This window comes from Phascolarctos cinereus, unplaced genomic scaffold, assembly GCF_003287225.1.
Source record: "Phascolarctos cinereus isolate Bilbo 61053 unplaced genomic scaffold, phaCin_HiC Scaffold_5;HRSCAF=322, whole genome shotgun sequence".
Classification (NCBI taxonomy): domain Eukaryota; kingdom Metazoa; phylum Chordata; class Mammalia; order Diprotodontia; family Phascolarctidae; genus Phascolarctos; species Phascolarctos cinereus.
In genome coordinates, this window is record NW_027555958.1 from 459,898,234 (window position 1) to 459,923,831 (window position 25,598).

The following is a 25,598-nucleotide window of genomic DNA, read 5'->3' on the forward strand; positions in this document are numbered from 1 at the left end:
CCCTGGGATCCAAAGAGCCTCACCCCTGTGCTGACCAAGGTCAGTCTTCAAGGTGTGATGATAGAGATTGGAAGTAAAGAGAATTTTGACTGAAAGTGGACTTGCCCAATCTGAATATAAGATGAGAGGTTCTTAACCTGGGGTCCACAGACCCCAAAGGGGTCTGCTGATAGGTTTAGGGGGTCTGTGAACTTGGATGGGAAAAGCAATACACCAGTACTTTCACTAACCTTTGCAAACCTGTGCATTTTATTTCATGCATTCTGAGAAGGGGTCCATGGACCAAGGAAGTTTAACCCATCTTCGAGGGAATGTGATGACAATCAGGGAGGCAAATTAAACTGTGTGAGAGGGATGACAGCAGCTGTTACTGCTGTCCTTCAACCTTAAGGCACTGGTCCCTCTCTACTTCTAAGGTTGCCTATAAATCAGTGGTGTCAAATACACCGGGTATCCAAAATGTGCCTGTGGCACTGACATGTGTGGCCTGAACCAGATTAAAATGTAATTGGAAAACATTTGACAAAATAAATAAAAATATGATAAAACATAGATAATCTTAATATTTATTTCTTTAAGACAACATGGGGCTAGCAGAGATCCTGACTGAAGATCTAGCAGTCCCCATTTCTGTTTGAGTTTGACACCACTGCTCGGTGGGTAGACTAGGATAAATGTAGAGAGGTTACAGACTTTGGGGTCCCTATTTCAATGTTTGAAAAGCTGGATCTGCAGGAAGAAGGAAGAGCAAGAAAATCAGACTAGACCCTTTTGGAGCAGTGTGTTAGTACCAGAAGCTGGTAGTGGTGGTTATATTTGTCCTCTCTTCGGTTTCCTTTTTGTTGAATGTGTCCTTGAGAAAATATTATCTATTGGGCTGGGCTGTAAGCTGCCCAAATCTTAGGCAGAATTCCCTGGAGGGCTGAGTGAGGGGAACTGTTCCAAGGTCGACAGCAGTTGTAACTGTTGGAGATGAGAACTCCTTTGGTGCTATTCCTGTTTTCTCTCGGGTATGTCTATGTCAGAGGTCCAAGAGCCCTAGGTGAGGTAGCCCAGCAGGGAGAAAGGCAAAGACTTTACATTTGCTGTGTCTTTCTTGTTTCCAATCACAATCTGCCTAACACCTAGGTCTTTCCTCCGGTTCGAAGACCTGACTTCTCCACCCACTGGCAACATCAACCTGAAGTAAGGATTGGCTTTAATAATTAAGAATGAAGTAACAGTCTGTAGTAAGATGTTCCTTTCCTCATTGCCGATAGAAATGGTGCCTAAGACCTCAGGCAGTTTACAGCACGGCCCGATTATGCGTCGCTATTGGTATCTGATTTGTGAGAATGTAGAAACTTGAAGAATCATTAGACATAAAGTCTCAGGTTGTATAAACAGAAGCACTGTATTCAGGTCAGGAGAGAAGGCGTTGTCCTCTGCCCCGGTCCAGCCACATCTGGGAGGCTGTGCCAGGAGGGCAGAACTAGAATAGGGTTGAGAATTACAGGAAGGCAACAGAAGACTGCTGAGGGTGGACGGGGCAATACCAGACACCAAGGAGAAGACAGGAAGGGTTAACTCTGGTTTTGTCTCTGTTTTCTCTGACAAGGAGAATGATCATTGGGCTGAGGAGGCACGAACAAAATTAGTGGATTGGGAGGAGCTAACACTCAAGAAAAATAAGGGATAGAGATGGAAGGAAGATCATAGGCTCTGCCCCTTCGTTTTACAGATGAGGAAACTGAGTGTCAGGGACAAATGATCTGTACAAAGTCAAACAGGGGGTTAGCACCTGAGGTAGGATTTGAACCCAGGTCCCCTCATTCCAGAGCTAGTGCCTGTCTCACACTACCAGTGATAAGTTCAAGTCACCTAACTTAAGCTGACTTTGCTTTTAACTCTTGGTCAGTTCTTAGACACTTCCCCTCCTCTCTCACCTGCCATGAACTTGCCTTAGGATAAAAAAACCAAAACAAACCAAAACAAAAAAAAAAGTCCAAAACAAAACTACATTCTAAAGCTCTAATTGGAGAACTGGATTTGGAGTCAGGAAGACTTGAGTTCAAATCCTGCCTGAAATACTTATTCGTGGTGAGGTCCTGGGAAAGTCACGTAACTTCTGTCTGCCTCAGTTTCTGCATCTATAACATGGGAATAATAATAGCTTCTACCTCCCAGAGTTGTAAGGAAAAAATGAGGTATTTGTCAGACACCTTAAACTGGTACATAAAGGCTAGCTATCTGTGCTGCTGTTAATAGAAGGCCTTTGGAATTTACGGAGCAGGGTGATCACATGGTCAGACCTTCACTTTGATGGGTGAGTAGAAGATGGACCAGAGTGGAGAGAGACTAACAAGAAAGTTACTGCAAATATACTTGGAAAGTACTTAGCAGAGTGCCTGACACATAGTAGGTGCTATATAAAATGCTAGCTATACATAATAATAATTATTATTATTACTGATGATGATGATAAGTAGTCAACATTTACATAGCACCTACTATATAATAACATAATGCATAGTACTAATGTGTAATAATAACCAGTAAAATCCTCTATTGGCTTTTGAGCTCCTTCACAAATTGTTCCCTTCCTATTCTTCTGGTCAACTTTCACACACTTCTTTCCATATAATCTGCAGTCCAACTACACTGACCTCCTTTCTGCTTCTCACATAGGACATTACATTTCCCCACTGGGCATTTTCTTTGGCTATCTGTCATGCCTGGAGCTCTCTCCTCCTCCTCTCCACCTTCTGGCTTCTCTGGCCTCCTTCAAATCCCACCTCAAATCCTATCTTCTGTCTTTCCTGATCCTTCTTAATGCTAGTGCCTTCATTCTGTGGACGGTCTTTGATTTAGCCTGCCTGTGTGTTGTCTCAGAATACTGTCTTAGCTGTGTGAACCTGGGCAAGTCACTTTACCCTGTTTGTCTCAGTTTCCTCATCTCTAAAGTGAGTTGGAGAAGGAAATGGCAAACCACTCCAGTATCTCTGCCAAGAAAATCCCAAATGGGGTCACAAAGAATCAAATACAACTGAAAAGTGAGTTAACAACAAAATATATTATTTGTACATGATTGTTTGCATGTTCTCTCCCCAATTAGACTGTGAACTCTTTGAGAGCGAGGACTCAGTTTTTCCTTTCTGTGTATCCCCAAGGCTCTGCACAGTGTCTGGTACAGAGTAAATGCTGAATACGTGTTTATTTACTTCACTTCCACCTGGTTTAATTTTGTTTTAGAATTCTTTTCAGTTATGTTATAGTAGACATTATGTGTATTGTTTTCTGTGGCTCTGCTTACCCCACTCTGCATCTGTTCATCTAAGTCTTCTCATATTCCTTCAGTTTCCTCATATTTATCATTTCTTACTACACAATAATATTTCCTTGCCTGCATGTAGCACAATATTATCCATTCCCCAACAGATGGACACTCACTTTATTTTCAGTTTTTGGCCACCACAAAAGGCATTGTTCCAGATATTTTGCTCTATGTAATCATTCTTTCAGTGTCTGAACTCTCTTGGGTTTCTATACAGCAGTGGAGTTTTTGTGTCAAAGGGTATGAACAACTTTATGACTTCTTACATTATTACAAATTGTTTTTTATAATGTTCAGGCCAACTATCAGTTGCACCAACAATGTATTAGTGTGCCTGTCTTCCTACAGCCCCTTCAACACTGACTATTTCCATCTTTTGTATCTTTGCCAATCTTCTGGGCATGAAGTGAAACCTCGGAATTATTCTAATTTGCATTTTGATTATACTTGGTGATTTAGTTCAGCCTTTCATATGCCAGTTGAAAGTTTGCAATTCTTTTTGAACACTTCATTTATCTCCTTCAACCACATACCTATTGTTGGAATGGTTCTTGCAGTTATATACATTGGTTATCCCTTAGATGTGGGGCATCAGACTTTTATCAGAGAAATTTGATGCAAAGATTTTTTTCCAATTGAAAGTTTCCCTTATTATCCAAGTTGCATTGATTTTGTCACTTCAAAAGCTTTAAAATTTTATATAGTCTGAATTTTCTATTTTTTTATTTCCTCTGTCAATTGCTTCATTATTAACAATCTTTCTAGCTATTGTTGTAAAAGTTATCTTTCATTCTTCTGTAACTTTTCTTTTTTAATGATATGTCCTTTGATACTTATGTTTCGTATCTATTTGCATATTATTATGGCATGTGGTGTAAGATGCCATTTTGGGGAGGAGGGCATGAGAAACTGCTTTCCAGATTTCCCACAAGTTTTTGTCATATAAGGAGCCGTCCCTAAGTAGTCCAGGTTCTTTGGTTTATTAAAACTTTAGTTACCAACTTCCATTGTTTCCAAATTTTCTTTATCTGTGATCTACTTCTCTATTTTTTTCAACAAGTACCAAACAGGTTTGACAACTACTGATGTTTTGTTTTGTTTTGGTTTTTACATGCTGGCACAGTGGATAAAGCTTCTGACTTGGAGTCAGGAAGTCTTGAGTTCAAATTTGGTCTCAGACACTTATTAGCTGTGTCCCTGTGAAAGTCACTTTTACCTCTCTTTCTTTGTCTGTAAAAGGGGGATAATAAGCACCTATTTTCCAGGTTTGTTGTAAGGGTTAAATATTTGTAAAGTGCTTTGTAAGCCTAAAAATACTAGCTAAATACTCTTGTTATTAATTATAATGTGATTAGATTAATTAATAATATGATCAGAAGTCGAAAAGGGCTATTCTAGTGATAATTTAGCAAGCCATTTCATGAGGTCATGCAATCATGTAGTTGTGGTGAGCAAGGTCAATAAATATAGACTGGATAATAGTACAACTAGATGGACTTGGAAGCACTGGAATGGTTAGATCCAAAGAATTACTGATCTTTAATGATTCAATGTCATCCTGGGAGGGGGAATCCAATGGAGTGTGTAAGTGCTTGGCATCTCTGCTCAAGCCTATGCTGCTTTAGGGTTTTTTCAATGACTCAGAAAAAGTCATGGAAGGAATCCTTCTTTAATATGTCAATGACAGAAAAATGAAAGATTCTGGGTGGAAATTGGGGCATGGCATGGAGGTGTTTGGAGAGTAGTGTGGTAGGATTGGGTAGTAATAGGTGTGGTACACTCTCACCAATCTGGAGGCCTGGGTGCCTAGGTGGGAGATGTAGAAACTGGATTGTGTTTATCTGTGTAAATGTGTCTCCCTCAAGAGATTATAAATCCCTTGAGGACAGGGATTATTTTTTTATCTTATCTTTATGACAATGACCTAGAGGCTCACTTTCTTCCTTCTTTTCCTCCTTTTATTGCATCTACTATAATTGATAAATGATAGCTCATGCTTATATTAATAGTTTATGGAGTACTTTCTTCTCAACTTATCATCTTGAATTTACTGTTGAGGAAAGTGATGCCCAGAGACTCGAAGTGATCTGGCCCAATTAGGCTGTTTCTGAGCTGAACTTGGGTCTTCTAAGACATTGAGATCAATAAGCTATCGGCTTCCAATTTCCTTCGAGAACACCTTCCTTCCCCCATCCCTCATCTCCCTCCTCTCATCTAGAAGAAAACACCAGTGACACTCCTGCAAGGCTCTCTCAATTTGTTCTCTTCAAAGCAGGGCTGAGTTAGGTGGCCTTTTTTTTTTTTTGTTTCAGAAATGAGGTCACCCTTTGACCCAAATGAAAATCTCTCCCACATTGACCAAGTCTAGGCAAAGGGAAAGTCTGAGATGAAGGTCTGTCTAGCCAGCGTTATTCCAAGAGCAAAATGTTGGCTCAGGGACCCAGCCTCCAGGGTCCGCTCTGGAGAAAGAGCTGGGAACATTTGGCTCGATTGTCCTTCTCCTGTAACTACAAGGAAGTCAAGAGACTAGCATCCTAACTCAGGCTCAGCCACGGACTGGTTTTGTGAGTTTAGAGAAGCAATCGGCTTCTCCCAGCAGCTTCCTCATCTCTGAAGCTGAGGTTGAGAGGGTTGTTAAATGAGCTGAAGTCTAGGGTCACTGCTGACTCTGATGTTCTATACCGGGGCAAGCATTCTATAGCACAAGGTTCCTCCCAGCTCCGGCATCCTGCATTCTAAGGTCCCTCTCAGTCAGTCAGTCAGTCAACAAGCATTATTAAATGTTGGCTGTGTGCCAGGTACCAGGTCAAGCCCTGAGAATGCAAACACAGGTAAAAACATGGAGCCTATCCTCAAGAAGCTCACATTTTGGTGGGATAGACAACCCACTAATAACTAGGCACATGGAAAATGTGTTTTGTGAAAAGGAAAGTCATCTCAGAGAGAAGACAACGTGCAGGGATGGGGCAGGAAAAGGTCTTCTGAGAAGGTGAGATTTTACCTGGGACCTGAAGGAGGCCCAGGAAGCCAGGTCACAAAGGATGTGGAGGGGAATAAAGTATGAGGAGAAGACTGGAAAGAGCCAATTTATGAATGCCTTCAGAGGCTAGATAGTGGATTATTTATTTTGTCCTGGAGGTCATAGGGAGCCACTAAAGTTTACTGAGAGAGAGATAGAGAGAAAGAGAGAGAGAGAGAGAGAGAGAGAGAGAGAGAGAGAGAGAGAGAGAGAGAGAGAGTATGTGTGTGTGTGTGTGTGTGTGTGTGTGTGTGTCTATGACCTGGTCAGGCATGGACTTAAGGAAGATCAATTTGTCACAGTTGAGGGGAAGATGGGCTGGAGGGGGCAGAAATGGCCTGTAGTCAGAAAGATCTGAGTTCAAGTCTGGCCACAGACACTTACTAGTTAGTATGTGTGACTCTGGGCAAGTCACCAATTCCATTTGCCTCAGTTTCCTCATCTATAGAATGGGGATAATAATAGCACCTCACTTTCAGGATTATTGTGAGGATCAAATGTAAAAAGCACTTCGCACAGTGTTGGCACACAGTAGGTGCTATAGAAAGGCTTACTCCCTTCTTTCCCTCCCTTGGTGTCAGAGGAGAGAGAGGAGAGTGTGTAAGAGTCATTGTGAAGGTGGAATCGACAGGATTGGCAACGATTGGTTGCTGGGGGGGTGAGTGTGAGGGAGGAGTCTAGCATTTCAACAAAGTGGAGAGCCTAGAGGAGCCCTGGAATTAAGAGGAAAGTTAGGAAGAGGGGAGGGTTTTAGGGGAGAGATAATGAGTTCAGTTTTGGATGTTGTTGATTTAGAGATCCCTGGGGAACATCTCATTCCAGATGTCAAGGTCCAAGAAAGAGGTCAGGGCTGGATTTGTTTCTCAGCCCTGCCGTTCTCTCTTCTGAAGTTCCTCCCATTTATGATACTTTGTTCTAAGGGACCTTTCATTCCTGACATTCTCTGTACTAAGCTTCTGGCCCCCCAAGCTCTGACATTTTCAGTTTTCAGGGTCCTCCCAGCTCTGACATTCTCAGTTTTCAGGGTCCTCCCAGCTCTGACATTCTGTGCTCTAAGGTACCTTCCACATCTAACTTTCTAGGTTCCTTCCGCCTCTGACATGTTGGGGGTTGAAGATGGTTTCTATCTGTTTCCCAGCTGGCCAGCGTTGGTTTTCAGTTTCTGTTTAATGCTGGGACATGTGGGTGTTTCCTCACTGTGTGCGGGGCTCTGAGTGAGGAAAGCAAGTTTTAAATGTCACTGTGGTGTTAGGGGAGCCCAGCCAGAGTCCTCCAGATCTCAAATGTTTAAGTGTTTGCCACCTGGGCCTTTGATGAGGAAGGAACTTCCTCTGTGCTCATCCCACATTGGGGGAGGTGGGCGAGGGCTTAATCATCAGGTCTTCCAAAGGATGAGGTGATGCTACAGTTGACTTGTGTAATCTTTAGGAGATGAGCCCATGACAAAGGCTGAGTGTCACCTCCTACAGGAAGCCCACCCTGACTGCTCCAGCCCCCCCCCCCAATGATCTCTACTTCCTTTCAATTTCTGACCTTTTATTGCCCACCTTGACATTCCCAGACTTGGGTCTTCACTCTCTGGTTTCTATCCTTTATTCACTCTGTTGTTTATGCCTAGAGTGTATTTCCATCCCTTCCCTTCACTTCCCCCTGTTTAAAATCTCTCTGTTCCTTTAAAACCCAGGTCAAATACTGCCTCCCTGCTCATTTTGTCTAGAGTGTCAATGGAAAAGCATTGTGAGATAAGATTAGAAAAATAAATTAGAGTGAGTGTGAGCCTTGAATGTCAGTCTAAGGAGCTTTTCCCTTCCTTGACTGGAGGCGGTAGAACCTAGATCTTCTCATTCCAGAACTGTTACTCTTTTCCTTGCCCAAGGTCACACAGAAAGAGCCAGGATTCAAACTCAGGTCCTCTGATCCAGAATTCAGGCCTTGTCCACCATGCCATGCTGACAGAAAAGGGCAAGAGGGTCTATGGCTTAAACTTTTGCATTAGGTCTTGCCCTCAGAGGCCTTGTCATTTAGCGGATGCTTCTCTGGGTGTTGGGGAAGGAAGGGTAGTCTGGAAATACAACCATGGCTGTCTGTGCCAAAGCCCAAGGTCTCAGTCAACAAGGGGGAAAGAAGGGAGCTTGTCACTAGAGGAAGAAAACCATTCAGATTCGACTGAGTCAACTGGTCTTGTGGTTCTGTTATAGGAGAAATAGGGTGGATTCAATTCAACTTCATTCGATGAATTTTAATTCAGTTAAATTAAACACACATTTATGAAAGTACTTACTTTGTGCCTGGCACAAAGATGGGCTCTGGGGTGAGGGGGGAAAAAAGGCCCTTCTCTGGATAAGCTTACATTCGAATCAGGCTGTGAGGCAACATGTACACAGATTATTAAGAATTAGTTAGCTACAAAGCGAAAATTTGGAGGTCAGAGAAATGTGGACGGTGGGGCAGAGGAGGCTAAGAAATGGACTTGTGCCCCCTGCTTAAAGGAAAATGATCTGGTGGATGCAGTGCCGGCCCTGGGGTCGGGGAGACTCAAGTTCCAATCTAGCCTCAGACACTTAATATCTGTGTAACTCTGGGCAAGCCACTTAACCCTGATTGCCTCAGAGAAAAAGACTAAATGATGTGAAAATTCAGGGACCAACTTTCTTTGTGTTCTACAAAGTGGTCAAAGACACCCGACAGTTGGTACACAGGCAGCTGCTGCCTCACAAATCTTTTTGACTTTCCCCGTTTGGCATTAAAACAATAATGGCAATAATAAGGGCATGCCAAGTCTTCTGAAAAGCTTAGATTGCCCAAGCTCAGAAAAGGGACTGTAGCAGAAAATGTGTTTCTGAGGTTGTCTGGCAGGACTCTGAGAAGATTCTTAGGCAATGGACTGTTATCTATTTTACCAGAATAAATAAAGAGGGGCACATGCCCCTCTCCGCCTCCAAGCCCCCCAAACTTCAGTTGTCTCTGTGCAGTGAGAAGAGCCCTGGTTCTCACATCCAAGTATCCAGGTTCAAGCTGTGGCTCCAACACTGTGTGACCTTGGCAAGTCACTCTGGGCCTCAGTTTCTTTCTCTGTAATATGGGACTATTGGATTAATGGAACTCATCTAGTCTAATCTTGTCATCTTACAAATGAGGACACTGAGACCCAGAAGTGACTTATAGTCACTTTAAAGTCCAGCTCTGGTATTGTGGGACATGTTAGGAATCGTGTTTCTTTGTATCCCCTTAATAAAAGGGCCCAGAATCTCAGAGTTCCAAGGGACCTCAGAAGCTCACTAGTTTAACCTGTGACATCTCCGCAAAGGGTAGAGTTTTAGCTCCTGGAGAGCTGTAACTGTTTCCTTTTTCTTCTCATATCCTGGCACTGGAAAGAACACTAGGCACATAGCAGGTGTTCGGTCTTAGTAGATGCAGAGTAGGGGCTTGTGATTGTTAGTCATGCAGTTTATACATAAAGACTGAAGGGGGAAGTAACCCACTTTACCCCAGAGCAGCCCGTTGTACTTTCGAGTACCCCTAATTGCTTAGAAGTTTTTTCTTCAGTCAAGTCTAAGTTTGCTCGTACAGCTTCTCTCTGTCCCTACCAACTCTGTACTACAGCACAGTACTCTTGGAACGGGTGGCCTTGGCAGTGGAGGGCTCCCTTTTGTTGGAAGTCTTAATGCAGGGGCTGAATGGCCATTGGTCTGGCATGCTGTAGATGGGATTCTTGCCCAGGCATGGTCTAGAAGGGCCACTGAGGTCCCTTCCTACTCTGAAGTTCTATAGCCCTGACCCTGTAGCCATTAATGCTTAGTTGTTTTAAATATCAATAAATATTTGGTGGACACTGAACATAGAACTCATGGGACTGCCTGCCATGTTGTCTAACTGATACAAAGAAAGCCCAGAAGAACTACAGAGCAGAGGACATGGAACTTAGCTCTGGGTATCCGTTTATAGCAGGAAGAAGAAGCCCAATACTTTGTCAAGGAGCCCTGGATTCAAATTTTGATTCTCCAGATTACTAGCTGTGCAATGGTGGGTGAGGCACTTCTGGGCCTCAGTTTCCACATTTGAAAGATTAAGAGGTTGAACTAGATGAGTTTTAAATTACCTTCCAGCTCTAATGTTTCACGTTCAATCCCTAATTCTTCTTCTTTTTGTGTGCTCTGGCTTTTAAGATTCCAAGCTTTCTTGGTTCTCTCCATACTCTAGTCTCTTCTTCTCTGGTTCCTCTTCTTTCTGAAGTTAGGTGGTGATCTCTGGACCCCCAGGTTGAGAATTTTCTGAGTTTCTGCCCCTGTTCCTCTTCTCTTCTAAGGACCCTGGGAACATGCTCCATCCAACACTAATTCTGTATCTAACTCTAATGTGATCGGACCAAGGAAGAGTATGGTGGGAATATCACTTCCCTCCCATTTGCCCCAAGCCTCTCATTGTACAGGGGGAGAAACTGAGGCCCAGAGAAAATTGACTTCCTCAGGGCTCTGCAGACATTGAGCAGGAAGGGCCCTGGTGTCCTAACTTTCAATGTAGAGTCATTAACCTAAGAACTGCAAAAGAAAGTCCACATGCTTTATCAACTATATTAACTCTTCCTGTGCCCGGAGCCTGTGAGATGTTGGTCAAGTTTTGCTTCATCTTGAATCAGGAACACCTTCATGTTCAGGCATCCAATGCATTTATTAAGCATCTGTGATGTGCCGGCCCCCTGCTAGATGCTGAGGATTTGAAGACACACACACACACACACACACACACACACACACACACACACACACACACACACACACACACACACACACACATACACCCCACAGAAACTTCCTGCCTTCAAGAAACTTGCAATCTTTTTGGAGGAAAACCCATGAACTGATAATGTCCAGAATTTCTATACTACTTTGAGGTTGGCAGAAGACTTCACAGATATCTCATGTAATCTTCATAACTGCCTTGTGACCTAGGTTCTAGTATTAGTTTCATTTTTATAGAGGAGGAACTGAGGTAGACAGTGGGTAAGTGACTTGTTCAGGACCACACAGCTATGTTATCTCTGAGGCAGGATTTGAACTCATATCTTTTTTGATTTCAAATCTAAAACTTTAGGCCTGTGCCACTCAGCTACCTTTCAAGAGGGACAAGTAGACACAATTTTCACCACCAACAAATACTGGGTAATTTTGAGGGCAGAGAAGGAGAGAATGGGTCTCTTATAGGAAGTGGTGCTCTGAACTTAATTTAATTTTAACCTTAAGGGAAAGGGAGGAGGGGGATGTTTTCAGGCAGGGTAGAGGGTGACGCTAAATTCAGGCTGTCACTAAACGCTGCCCTTGGTGGCCCACAGACCTCCAAAAGTGGCTTGCCTCTTTAGAAATCAGCTGTTAGAAACCTCCCAGGGCAGGACTTGAGGTGGAATAGTTCATATGGGCTGATTTCCGGGCTGTGTGACTTTGACACCTTAAAGGAATAATCATAAGGAGGGAAAGGGAGAAGTTTTCCCAGATAGAGAGCAGGCTTCCTAGAGTGTTGAGATTTGCAAAGCACTGTATCAACAGCCCTGTGATATCAGTGCCATTATTATACCCATTTTACAGATGAAGAAACAGGTTAAGTGATTTGCCAAAGGTCACAGAGCTAGGAAGTAACTGGAGTAGGATTGGGACTACAGTCTTCTTGTTTTCACACCCATGGCTCTGTCCAATAAGCCATTCCCCTAACTAGTGGTCTTCACATAAAGGCCAGGTACCATCTTATCAGAGCTGCTGTAAAGGGGATTTATTTAGCTATGGGCTGGACTAGGCCACTTATGAGGTCCCTTCCAACTCTGTGATTTTGTGATTCTGAGGACAGAGGAGAGAGGAAGGGTGAAGGAAGTGAGTTGGTAAGAGGAGAAGCAAATCAGTCCTTTTAAAATAGAAGGAACTTCTTTGGAGTTGGACACTCTGGGCTTGAATCCTGGCTTTTGTCATTTAAGACCCTGGGGGGGGTGCTTTTCTCTACCTTTCTGGGTATGGGTTTGGAGGAGAAAGGTGAAGGAAGACTTGGAGAAGGAAGGTCATCAGGAGAAGGACTCCTCCCTTCCTCTGGCTTCTGCCTTTGGAATGTGGGCATTGCTTTCCAAGGCTGGCCATACTGGGCAGTTCTCACTCCCTAGTCCCTGCCCTCCACTCCAGCCCTGCACAGAGCTGTTTCTGTTCATGCATGGGGGGTGGGGTGGAGTAGGGGTGGCTGGAAAGGGGAAGGATGGAGTGAAGCCACATGTCCAAATAGCCTAGTCTTGGCCCAGAAAACAAAATGGTCCTCTGACTCATATTTAGCCTAGGGCAAAGGAAGGAAAACCCCAGATCTAGCTTAGTTCTGCCTTTTGGGAAGTTGTTTTTTTAACTTTTAAAATTACTGGTCTGAAGTAGATTTACTTGGGAAATACAGTTGGGGTTGGGAACAACTCACCTCTAGGGACTAAAGATATAAGTGACCCAGTGATTGTCTCCCTGGCCTTTGTAAAGATTCACTCCTCTCAGTCTGATTTCTTATGTATGTGAGTCATGGACGAGAGAGAGAGAGAGAGAGAGAGAGAGAGAGAGAGAGAGAGAGAGATTGGAAATGGCTTTCTTTATCCTGAGCACGTGGAATCGGCACAGCTGGAGCTAGAGAATGAAGCCTGAATCCAAGTAGATTTGGGTTTAAGCCCCATCTTGGATGATGTCATTGATCCTCTTCAAAAATGAAGGATGAACAACATTTTTCTAGATGTATAACTATGCGTGACCCTAGGCAAGTCACCATTTCTGAAACTATGAATTACAGAAAAGGTGGCAACCCACATTGGTGGAATCAATCCGTTTTAACCAGTCAAGAGGCGGCTTCTCCCCTGGGAGATCCTTATACCAGCAAAATCACAAGTTTAGTCCCTATTAAAAAAAAAGGAAATGGTCTTCCTAATTCCCTAGGAATTCCTAATTCCTAATTTCCAAACTAATTTGCACTAAGTACGAATAGGATTTCCCTTCAATGTGAGTACCTAGCTAGGAGAAAGCTTGGCTCCACATCTTACTCTTTTCTCTGCCTTTGTAGACCGACGCCCAAATGTTGTTCCTTCTTGTCCTGTGTCCCCTACCCCCTTCACAAATAAAGCAACAGATCAACAGCAGTGAGATAGTGGATTTAATCTAGCTAGAAACAGAAATTCTGGCTGTCTTAACAGATATTAGAAAAGTAACTTTTCAGAGCAAACTAAATCCTGGAATGAGTAGCTTTCCTGCTTGGGTAAGGAGGGAGGTGGAAGAAAGTAGCAATACATAGGTTGGTACTGATACTCCAAAATGGAAAATCAGCAACCACCAGCTCATTCTAGCCATGGCAAGTGGAGGCAGCACCAGGGCCCAGGACTTTCTCCAACAGATGAGCCTGTGGCTTCCTGGGCAGTGTGTCCACAGGGCTTTGCTCTGAAATCTTGGGCTCCCTCTCTGTGCCCCTAGAGCTACAGCCTGGGCCATCTCCAGTCATCCTGATGTATGTCTTGCCACTGGACCCAGACAGCTCCAGAGGAGGAGGTGAGGCAGGTGACTTTGCACAGCCCTGCCTCACTTACATCCAATTTGCTGCGAGTCATGATGGCACCTCCCTGATGGCGTGGTCCTCTTCGAGAACGATGGACAAACAACAACAGCAACAGCTTCAGGTGCTCCTTCATCTTGTTTGGGACATGAGCTGCCCTTGCTGCCCATGCCCCAGCCAGGCCCCCTCTCCCTGGCTCGGGATCAAGATACTCTCAGCTCCTGGAAGGATGGGCAGAAAAATGCCCTCCCAGAGACCCACACAGCCAGGATCCCCACGATGTCGTCTGAAAGCGTCCATGGGAAAGACTGGTCGTGATGAGGCCAGAGGGTCAGAGCTGGCAGATGCCGTTTTGATGAGAAAGTAAGAAGATGAGTAAAGTGAGTCCCAGGTCACACGGGTCATCAGTGATGGAGGTAGGATTTGAACACAGGTTCTCTGACCATTGGAATCCCAGGTTTTACAGCAGGAAAGGTCCTTAATTATCATCATCCAGTATCACTCGCTCATTTCACAGGGCGGGAAATGGAGGGTCAAGGAACCTAACTGCCTGACATTGCACGGGCGCCGCTCCAAATCCATCTCTTTGCACCCCCCAGCACTGCCTTTTAATAAAAGGCGAGGGGATGGAAAAAGCAGAAGGAAAGGGGGGGAGAGGGAAGACAGGCTGAGACACCAACAAGGAAAAGGGGTGTCTAGGCCAGTAGGTTTAGGTTTCCTTCTGGAAACTCTTGCCTGGGGCTGCCTGTGTGTGATAGGCATCAGTGAGCTAATCTCTCTGGGTCAGGTTAGCCAAGGGCCAGGGAGGCCCACAGGCCAATGGAAACTCTCCCCATCTGCTTGGAGGTTGACAGCTAGAAACCCTTTGTTTCTCCTCATAGCAACTAAGCCAGGCTGAGGCCCAAGGCCCAAAGGCTTTGGCACTTAGCAAAGCCTCCTTGAAGGCCAATCTCTGAGGTTTCTTCCAGCTCTAAATCTAAAATCCCACGAGTGACTGAGCAAATAACAACTCTACTGGGGTCCTATTTAAAAGCACCTTGGATTCATAGAGTCAAAGACTGAGAGCTGAAGGGCACATTAAGGATGACTGGGACTGGTTGCTGTCTTCATTTTACAGATGAGGAAACTGAGCCTCAGAAAAGTTGTGACTTCTTCAAGGCTGTACAGGGAGGAGTCCTGAAAAAAAAAAACAAACCCCAAAACCCAGAGCCTCTGGCTCCAAAGGCTTTTCCCATCAGAGCTAGCAGACATTAGAACTCATTTGGTCCAACCCTTCCCCTTCCCATTTGACAAGTGAGGAAATGGAGCTCAGAGTGGTAACTGACTTGCTCAAGGCAATAGAGGCAGTAAATGTCATGGGGGTTCTGGACCATCTAAGATGGAGTCACTCACGTGGAAGATTCCAGGAGACTGCTTTTAAGACACTGGAGGATTGAGCATGGATGCCTACCACATAATTGGGAGTTTTCTTTACTGGCTGTTTAGATAGAATCGTTGCCTTTAAAATGAACTGATTCATCAATGTAATGGTGAGGGAAGGAGAACTTTTCCTCACTCCTACCTTGTGGTCAGGGAGGAGGGTTTGAGGGCTTCCTCCCTCCTTCCACCCCCCTGAGGCCATGTGACCCCAGAGACAGGCCTGAGTCTTTCATCTTTTCATTCACTCTTTTCTTTCTAGGTATAGAGAGTCGTGTCTCCAATCTATTCTGGGTGCCCGAGTCACAAGGATAGAGGAATACACACCAGATGCTGGACCAGCCCAAGAGTGCTGTCTTGAGGAGTAGGGGTCAGGAATTCCAGCCCAGCAGAAGCCCACATTGGGCTGCTATCTTTGGATGTGAACTGGATACAATCAATGCTATAGAGGAACCGAGTTAAATTGTGAGCCTAACTTTCTCATGGTTCCTGCCTTCCCCAACTCCCCATTCCCAGAGATGGAGGGGGCATATGCAGGGGGTTTGTCTCTCAGGTGTTTGTATATTTGTTCTTGCTATATCTTTGAAGTAAACATCTTTTTGTAACAGCTAATTGGATGTTAAGTGGTTAATTGGACCTGGGGTTCAAGTAGTCATTCCAGCTCCTCAACGTGGGGAGAGCCATAGTAGTAGGGACTTGAGCCAATGACAGAGAGAAGAGATCTCCTTAACCCTTTCAGGATACCAGAGAACCCTAGCCGTGGCAAAATGTAAGAGGCTGGACCTGAGAGAGTGTGGCCAAAGCAACCATGTTACATAAGTATCAGAGATCTTCTTTGAAGTTAGATCCTCCCATTCCAAAGTCTTTGCTTTACACCATGCTGTCTTGAATAGATCTTAGAATTCATTTGGTCTACCCATTAATTTTGTCAATAAGGAAACTGAAGCCCAGAGAAGGGAAGTAAGCCTTCATTTCCCTTAATCTTACACAGGAAGCAATTAGCTGAGCCACTCTTGAACTTTTGAAAGTCAGTAGTTGATTTCATCCCTGTTGGTATCGTTGGGTCCAGGCTTAGTAAGCAAGATTTAGAGTTCTAAAGGCATTTAGACCAACCCTATCATTTGGAACTTAGACTAACCCTCTAAATCTAAAAAACAAACAAACAAACAAAAAACAACAGAAAATAAAAATTGTCAAAGACTTAGAAAAATTCATTAGATGAGTGCTAAGCCCATACAGTGTAAGCTTGATGAGGGCAGAACCTCCATGTTCTTTTCTCCATCAGACCCAGCTTAAACATCGTGTTTTTTCCAGAGCCTTCCAGGGCCCATGCCTCTCTGCCCTCATCTCCTGTCCTGTTTGCTTCCTTCCTGGGCTATGCATTTCTGCCTTGCCCCTGAGTCACCTCATTGGCATATCTGGAGTTGGAGGTTCATTGACAACAGGGGAGGCTGTTTGGCACATCTCTGTCTCACCCTGTCCAGTAGTGCCATGTACTGTGTGTTTCTAAAGGATTTGCTGATTTTTTATGCTTAGAGTTATTGAATCATTGCATTTGAGATCTTGGGGAAGCCTGAGCTCCAATCCTCTTCATTTACAAAGGAGAGGTTCAGTGAGCTACCTATTCTACCACCACACACTGGGAAGGAGCTGTCCATGCTTTGTTAGTACCAGACCTAGCACAGAGTTGCCGTATGACCATGGACACAGAAAGTGACAGTGATGATGATGACAATGGCATCTTTTGGGTAGATGGACCAGAACTCTGATTTCAGTGCTCTTGGGAGCTCCAAGTGTGGAAATTCCCTTTAGTAATGGAGATTTGTGCTGGTTCATAGTCTCAGAAAGTTGTCTGGGCTTTAATGGTTGAATCTTTCCCCAGAGTTCCAGAGGGATTGTATGTCATAGACAGGACTTTCATCTGTGTTTTCCAACTTCAAGGCCTCCCTCCCTTCTCACTATATCAATATACACATTACCTCTAATCACTTATACCTAGGTGTAAACCAAAAAGTCTCATGATATAATCTTTTCTCTGGTGGTCATATCAATCCACAGATCTCTAAGCACTCATCTTCTAGTCCAACCACACTAGTTTACAGATGAGGAAAATGAAACCCAGAGAGATCAAGTGAGCCAGAAGGTAGGAACTATTACATGGCCAAGCACATAGTAGTGCTTAATAAGTGCTTGGTGAATTGAATGGAATGGAAGTTCATACTTTGCCATGAGCTCATGGTTGAGGCCAGCCACATTCAAAATCATAGGATCTCAGAGGTAGAAGGGACGTGAGAAGTCATCTAGTACAACATGAGCCTGAGCCAGCATGCCCTCGAAGCACTAACATAGGTTTATTAAGCACCTGCTGTGTGCATGTGCATTCTCGGCAAAAGCTGAAGGAGATTAAAAGTTTAGCTAGAGATGTCTTCACTGCCCTCCTGGAACTTACAGATACTGAAACAAGGGTGGGAAACTTGAAGTATTATTAGGCATAACACACTAGTATATGCATTGACTAGACCGTGCAGTAAAGAGGCAGAAAACCCAGTTTTGTGTTATGTCTGAAGGAGAAAGTCATCATTGATGGGGGGTTCAAAGAAGACTTCTTAGAAAAGGTGGCATTTGAGGTGGGCTTTATATTATACGTGGAAATTCAACATGTGAAGAGAGAGAAGTATAGTCCCTGAAGAGCAATCAATATGTTTAAAAGTACAATCCTACCAGACTGAAATGTGTTATTAGATTGTAAGCCACTGGAGGGCAGGGACTGATTTTTGCCTCTTTGTATCCCCAGTGCTTAGCACAGTTCCTGGCACATAGTAGGTGCTTAATAAAGGTTGATTGGTTGATTGATTGGTATGGGCAGGGTGTGCAGGGAGTTTTCCAGTTTGGCTAAGGGGTATATTACATAGACAGGGGTAGTATATGAAGAGACATGGGCGCATTGGGGGAAAAATGGTGCAGGAACCCTGGATTGGCATTAGAGAAGTTGAACTCCTCTGTCTAATTAATTATCTGTGAGCTTTTCAAACTCTCTGGGCCTCAGCTTCATCTTTTTGTTTTTGTTTTTAGACAATTGGGGTTAAGTGACTTGCCCAATGTCACACAGCTAGTAAGTGTCAAGTGTTTGGTCTGAGGCCGAATTTGAAATCAGGCCCTCCTGACTTCAGGGCCGGTGCTCTATCCACTGCGCCACCTAGCTGCCCCTAGTCTCATCTTTTATAAAAAGAAGGGATAGGCTGGTTGGCCCTCTACAGTGCCTTCCTGCTTTGAACTCCTGTTCCTATGATTCTAAAGTTTGAATAGCAGGTTGGGGCCATACATACTGTGGCGTTACTTGGACACCAGGTACCCCTGCCTGCTTTGTTCCAACTCCAGCTTGTCCATGCCCTCTGCCCATGCCCTCTGCCCTTGCCCACTGCCCATGCCCTCTGCCCATACCATCTTCTCATGCCTTCCCCATAATGCTCCCAGCCGCTTCCACCATGATGCACTGCTTGAAATTTCTTACTTATGGTTAAGGTCAGATTTGCTGTTCTGTACCTTGCCACCCATGGGTCTTTTTTTCTGCCCATAGGCTCATAAATGCCTCAGGGGGATTAGGGGCCTCTTAGAAAGCTCACAGAACAGCAAGAGTAGAGGGACTACATGATTGGGGGAGCAATGAGAAGTTAGAGTGTGTGTGTGGGAGCTCTCTTCTTCATACCCTGACTAGGTGGCACAGGAGTAGCATATGGGGCCAGGGGAGTCCTGCCCCAGCATGACTCACTTCACAGCTGCTCCCTCCTCCCTTCTCTCTTCTCCATGCACTTCCCCATCTCACCATCTCCCCTGATTTCCCCTGTGGTTCTTGATGCCATCAGAGTTCCTGGCACTGCCCTGAGCACACGGATGAATTGCCTTGAAATCTCATTGCTGCCCACAGAACTGCCTTCACTGAAATCAACCATAATCCAGGTATGTATGGGCTCCTTTCTCTTTATCCTCTTGGCTTTGAGTTTTGGGACCTGAGTTCAAGTTCACATGAGGTTACAATCTAGTTGTGTGACTTTAGGCAAGTCAAGGAATGTCTCTGGATCTCAATGGTCTTCATTTGTAAAATGAAATGATTGGAGTCGATAAATGAAGCTGTCTTATAGCCCTAATAGACTCTAACCTTAACCCTAACCCTAATTCTATCATTCTATTCTAAGGTTGCTTTCAGCCCTAAAATTCTAGTTTTTCTGTTTTATGTCTCTAACATTGTGATCAGTGTTCTAAGATTCCATGTCCTCCCAGCTCGGACATTCCCTGTTCCATTTTCTAGACTTTAAAAAAGAGCAACAAGGAAGAAGACAGACTTAGAAGGTCACTTCAGTAGATTACAGCAAAGAAGAAGGAGGTTTCTACCTGCTCTGAAAACCACTTACTCACTAAATAAAGTTTACCATAAGCAGAGTCCATTTCCTGGCTGTAGATAGGAATGAAGTGACCCAAGTCATTGTAAGAATCTACTTACCTTGATGGAGTTCAGTCAGCAAACTGAATTCAGAGCTTCGAGCAGGGCTGGGTACAGGTTTAAAATGGATGTCTTCCCAATGAAGAAATGGAGAGAAATTTTCACGACAAAGTTTCTGCATCAGCTTTCAGGCTCCCATGAGTATCCCACACCCCCAGCCTTTGTCCCTGGAGGTCCCTTCAGGAGAGCTGGTCCTGTGCTCAGCTAAGTTGGAGGCTGCCTCTGGGTAGGAGGCCAATCATCTTCAGGTCCCCCCCTTCTCCACTCTCCCAATAAAAGTCTTCATTTTTTCCTATTGTCTGAAATCTTAATGGGGGATAATCTTTCCTGCCACAAGAACCGAAATAGTGAGAGGCAGAATGGTGTTATGAGAGGAGGGCAGCTTCCTTATCTGTACGAGGAGGGAGTCAGATTAGATGATTCTCCTAAAGTTCTCTCCAACCCTACATAGATGGTCCTACACTATAGAATGCTCAACTCTTTTAGATATAGAATAGGGTGATCTGAGTTTAATCTCCATCCCCGGCATTTCTTAGCTGCCTGGCCATGGGCAAGTGAGCTACCCCAAATCTCTAGGCCTCAGTTTCTTCATATACAGGAATCGTCATTCTCTACTGCAGAGGGTCCTTATGAGGAAAGCCCCTAGAAATTGGCATTATTGTCAGTTTAATAGCTGGAACAATAGTGTGGAGCAGTAGCTGGGGAGCTGGGCTCAGAACCCTGAAATCCTGGGCTTGCAGGGCTCCTTTGTTGACACATATTGACTGTGTTACCCTGGGTAAGAAGAGACTTGAAGCAGGCAGACTCCCCGCCCCCCACCCCCAGCAGCTGTTGCAGTAATTGAGGTGGGAGATAGCAGGAGTCTGAAGCAGGTGTGGGCCGTGTCAGAGGAGAGAAGGGGGCATATTTGAGAGATGCTCCTGAGGTGAAATCGACATGCCTTGGAAACAGATTGGATTTGGGGGGTGAGAGAGAGTCCAGGATGACTCCTAGGTTTTGAGTCTGAAGATCTGGAAGGATGTTACCCTCTAGAGTAATAGAGAAGGTTGGAGGGGGAAAGATAATGAATTCTGTTTGGGATATATTGAGTTTAAGATATCTACTGGATATCCAGTAGATTTTTGGTCCTTGAGGTTATCACCTCATGCCCTTGAAATTCTTTTGTATTTATTTTGTCTATCTGTGAGTAACATGTGCTGTCTCTCAGCTCTGGGCATTTTCACTGGATGGTCCCCCTCATGCCTGTGATGCTCTTCTTCCTCCTCTTTACCTTCTGGCTTTTATGACTTCTTGTAAGTCCCTTCCTTCCTGAGACAATGCCGCCATGATCTAGGCATCTTGACCCTTGTCTTACCACTGTATTCCAATGACTCTGGAGGACAGAATGAGGTTGACAACTTTTTGAAGCTCTGCTTCCCTAGAATCACTTCAGGTACAAGTCAAGGCATCACACTCATGATGTCATTGCTCCTCTTTGAGAACAAAGGACCACCACCACCATCACCACCAATAATCCTCCCTTCTATAGAAAGCCTTTCCCAATGCCCCTTAATGCTAGAGCCTGCTCTCCATTGATTATCTCTAAGTTATTCCATATGTATCTTGGATATACTTGGTTATTTACATGTTGACTTCCCCATTCGATTTTAGCCTTCTTTTGCATCTTCAGTACTTAACACAGTGCTTGGTACATAGCAGGTACTCAATAAACGCTTATTGACTGTTTTTATATATCATCTATCCCAACGTTAGAATATAAGATTTCTGAAAGCAGAGACTGCTTTCATCTTTTGTCCTTGAGTCCTCAGTGCCTGACACAGATGTGCTAAATGCTTAATAAAGGTTTGTTGAGTAGACTTGGGTTGTTTGCATCCTAACCCTTTTTGTTTGTACTAATGTTGCTTAGTAGCTTATCAATAAATCCTGTAGTTAACTTGAAGGAGCATGGAGCTGTCTTTCTTTTCCTTGAGAATTAGAGTTGGATTAAGCCTAGCATCCAGTCCAATCTCCTCTGCATACAGGAATTCACCCTTCCCAAATATCTGACAGGCAGTCATCCAGTCTGCCTCTGCTTAGACTTGGAAGTGGAAGACTCCAGCTGCATCACTTCTCTCTCTGGGACTTTGGACAGGCCCTTTTCTCTCCCTGAGCCTTAGTTTTCTTCATCCATACTGTCAAGGATAATAACAGAATCAGGAGCCCTCTGAATTAGAAGGAAACCTAAAGATCGTGCAGGCTAATTTGGTACCTGAAGGAAACGTCGCTGTTAGGTGTTGCAGTGGATAAGAGTGGTGGACTTGGAGCCAGAAGGGCTAGAGTTCAGATCCTGCCTCAGGTGTGTGACCCTGAGCAAGCCATTTAACCTCTCTCAGCCTCAGTTTCCACATCTGTAAAATGGAGATAATAAAAGCACCTACTTCATAGAGTTACTTGGAGGATCAGATGAGAAGATGTATGTTAACTGCTTTGTAAAACTTAAAGTGCTGTATCAATGTAATTGTTATCATCATTACCACCACCATTGTCGTCTTCACCATCATTGTCATCACCACCATCATCATCTTTATCATCACCATAATTATCATCATTATCACCATCATCTTCACCACCACCATCATCACCATCATTTCCCTAAATTACTCTTCAGGCCCTACCTATGGTTCTATCTACCTAATGCCTCTTTCCCTTCGGGCTCTCAATTTCTTCATCTGGAAAATGGAGGCATTGGATTAGATGACCTCTGAGGTCCCATCTAGATCAAAATCAGGCTTCCTAGAGCTGTTGTGAGGATGCATGTATGTATTAAATGGTATAAACTGTAAAGTAAAATATACACATGAATTAGTTCCAAAGCTGACAAAACCAGATTCCTGAAGTAAGAATAATTTCAATTGGAGGGGCCTATGAAGGTCATTTAGTTCCACCTACCATGTTCCCCCTCACCTTCAGTTCATTTGGATAGCAGGCAACAAGTTAAAGAAATGCAAAGGCGATTTGCCTAGCCCAGTTATCTCTTTAGGAAGTGTGAAAGAGTTTCTTTAGTTGAATTGGAAGGGGATCTTGGCATTGGCTGGACAAAAATTAGTCATATCCCTGGTATCTTTTATTTAATTAAAATACATTTTATTGATCTTAAAAAATATCATTCAATATCCCACTCCTTCCCCTCTTCAGAAGATCATCCCATATGAAAAATAACATATTTTTATAAAAAAAGAAAAGCAAGAAAGAGAAGGAAAAAAATCAACACAAATGATCAATACATCAAAAAAGTCTGAAAATCTGGCTTCTGTAAAGGCTCTAGGTGGGTAGGTCTTCTCATACGTCTTCTTTTGAGCCTTTCTTGTTCATTGGAATATTGCAACATTTGCTTCTGCTTTTTAAATTTTTTTTGTGGTTGTTCTTTCCGTTTACATTGTTGTAGTTACTATGCGTATTATTTTTTTGGCTTTGCTTACTTCAATCTGCATCAGTCATATAGATTTTTCCATGCTTCTCTATATTCATAAGATTCATCATTTCTTAGCATACAGTAATGATCCATTACTTTTATGTGGTACACTTTTTAAAGCCATTCCCCAAGGGATGAGTATCTACTTTGTTTCCAGTTCTTTGCTATTATAAAGAGGGCTGCTATAAATATTTTAGTGCATGTGGGGATTTCTCTTCAATGGCTTTTTTGGGATATACTCCCAGTCTATGGGCTCTCAGCAATGGATTCTCTGGTTCAAAGGATTTGGGCGTTTTGGTCACTTTCTTTGCATAATTCCAAATTGCTTTCCAAAGTGGCGGTACTGATGAACAGATCCACCAACAATGCATTACCTATCTTTCCACAATCCTTCTAACATTGAATAGGGGTGAGGTGAAACCTCAGAGTTGGATTTATTTGCATTTCTCTTATTATTAGCAATTTGAATTCTTTCATATGATTTTTAAGTCCACTCACAAATTTGGGTTATGGGCTCTGACCAACACACACAGTGGCCATTGGGAACATAGATATAGAAACCTAGCAGGGATGCACAGAAGTATGGAAATCCATGTGCCCTGGGAAACTCAAGATTCCGGACTGTAAGTCTATGCACTTGGTCTCTTTAGGGAAACAGAATTAGTCCGCATCAAAAGTCATTCATTGGGTAGGACTTCTTATCTAGTAAAACTCCTTGGCTGGGTCCTAACGTAGCGTTATAATCTTCTAAGAACAAAACATTCAAGTCTGCTCTCCTGTCTGGGTTCTGAGGGGTTTCTTCTCCCCTCCAGTCACAGGTGGTAGTAAATGGCAAGGTAGACAAGGCTCTCTTTTTTCAAGCCATCTGTTAGGAGCAGAGGATTCAGCTTTCTCCAATCAGATCCTAGCTGCAGAAGCTTTTTCCTCTTCAATCATTTCTATTCCTAGAAACAGATGCAAAGCCCATCTTTCTCTAGTAAGTTTATTGGACTTGTGAGGTAATAGGGAAGGGAGAAAATGCAAGCTCTATGCTCTTTTTTCAGTTCTTAATTCAGCTAATTTTCTACACTCATGTGGGCTTAGTTCCTTTCAGGAAGCAGGGCACAGTCTTCACTCTACTTCTGCCTTTTTCCTCTACTTGTCTCTGCTCTGCCTCTTTGGGTCCCGTAAGCCTCTGCTGCCTTCTTGTCTCAAAGCAGGGTCATCTTGTATGACGTGACTCACCTCTCTCTACCTTAGAGTGAGAAATGAAAATTCCTATTTCTATCAGATCTGACACAAATAGGCAGTATACAGCAGTTCCAAAATCACCAAAAAGTTCTAGTTATCAGAGTTTCCCAGCTACCAACCTGAAAAACCTCATAATAGTCATATGTAAATTACTTGCTGGGAAAAAAAATACTTTGACCATCTTTACTTTCGTAAACAACTTTTCTTTGAGGGTTACTTTCTCTCAGGTCCTCTCAGGACTCTCTATATTTCCCCCACTGCATACTTTTCTCTGAGGGATAGTCTGAGAATTGTCTCTGATTTTCTTCCTTTTTTAACCAATAAAATCATAAAAAAGGGGAACATTTTTACAGTGTATTGTTACACATGCTAGAAAATGCCTTTTCTTTGAGCTAATTGTGCCCATTCACATTATTAAAGGTAAACTTATTGGTGGGGCCTTGTGAAATATAATTTTGGGAGCAGAGACCCACCCAACATTCTGCAACCTGTGCATAGTTACCCCTTGGGACCAACACTGGAAACCTATAAAGCCTGTTAGGGTGTGGGTCTGAATCTGTGAGGGCCCACTACTTGTTAATGAGGAAATTGAGGCTTTGAGAAATTATGATTTACCTAAAATATTGATTTGAACTCAAGCCTCAAACTCTAAATCCAGCACTTTCCCTAACTTGTTTCTTGAGATATTACTTGCTTTGATTTTTTTGTTTTCTTATAAAATCTCTCCATAGTACTCAAACCAGAAAGTCGTGTAGAATGGTGAATGAAATTTGCGAGACTAGAGTCACAGGAAGGGAAAGATGACTTCTTTTTAAAAACTGATCTTTTTTCAATGGACAAAAATCTGTTTTCTCTCCCTAAAAGCCATCTCCCATTAAAAAAAGAAAACCTTTGTAACTAATATGCCTAGTCAGGCTAAACAAATTCCCTCATTGACCTTGTTAAAAAAAAAAGTCTCATTCTGCATCTTTAGTATTTCATCTACATGTCATGAGATGGGTAGCATTAAGCCTTATCATCTCTTCTCCAGAATGGTGGTTGGTCATAGCATTAATCAGAGTTCTTAGGTCTTTCCAAGTTGTTTGCCTTTGAGTGTTGGACTTTTTTTTTTTTTTAGTATAAATTGTAT

At 43.4% G+C, this 25,598-nt stretch overlaps 2 long non-coding RNA genes across 2 annotated transcripts in view; both read left to right on the forward strand.

Annotated features, from left to right (window-relative positions):
• Positions 1-15,902, forward strand: part of LOC110212958 (uncharacterized) — a 94,967-nt gene extending 79,065 nt beyond the window's left edge. The window contains exon 3 of the long non-coding RNA XR_002325815.2: positions 15,553-15,902. This is a non-coding gene — a long non-coding RNA (uncharacterized LOC110212958). The remainder of the gene's footprint in view (positions 1-15,552) is intronic.
• Positions 15,903-19,142: 3,240 nt separating this feature from the next.
• The window catches only part of LOC144457444 (uncharacterized), a 40,765-nt gene continuing 34,309 nt past the window's right edge, over positions 19,143-25,598 (forward strand). Inside the window, exon 1 of the long non-coding RNA XR_013486748.1 lies at positions 19,143-19,247. This is a non-coding gene — a long non-coding RNA (uncharacterized LOC144457444). The remainder of the gene's footprint in view (positions 19,248-25,598) is intronic.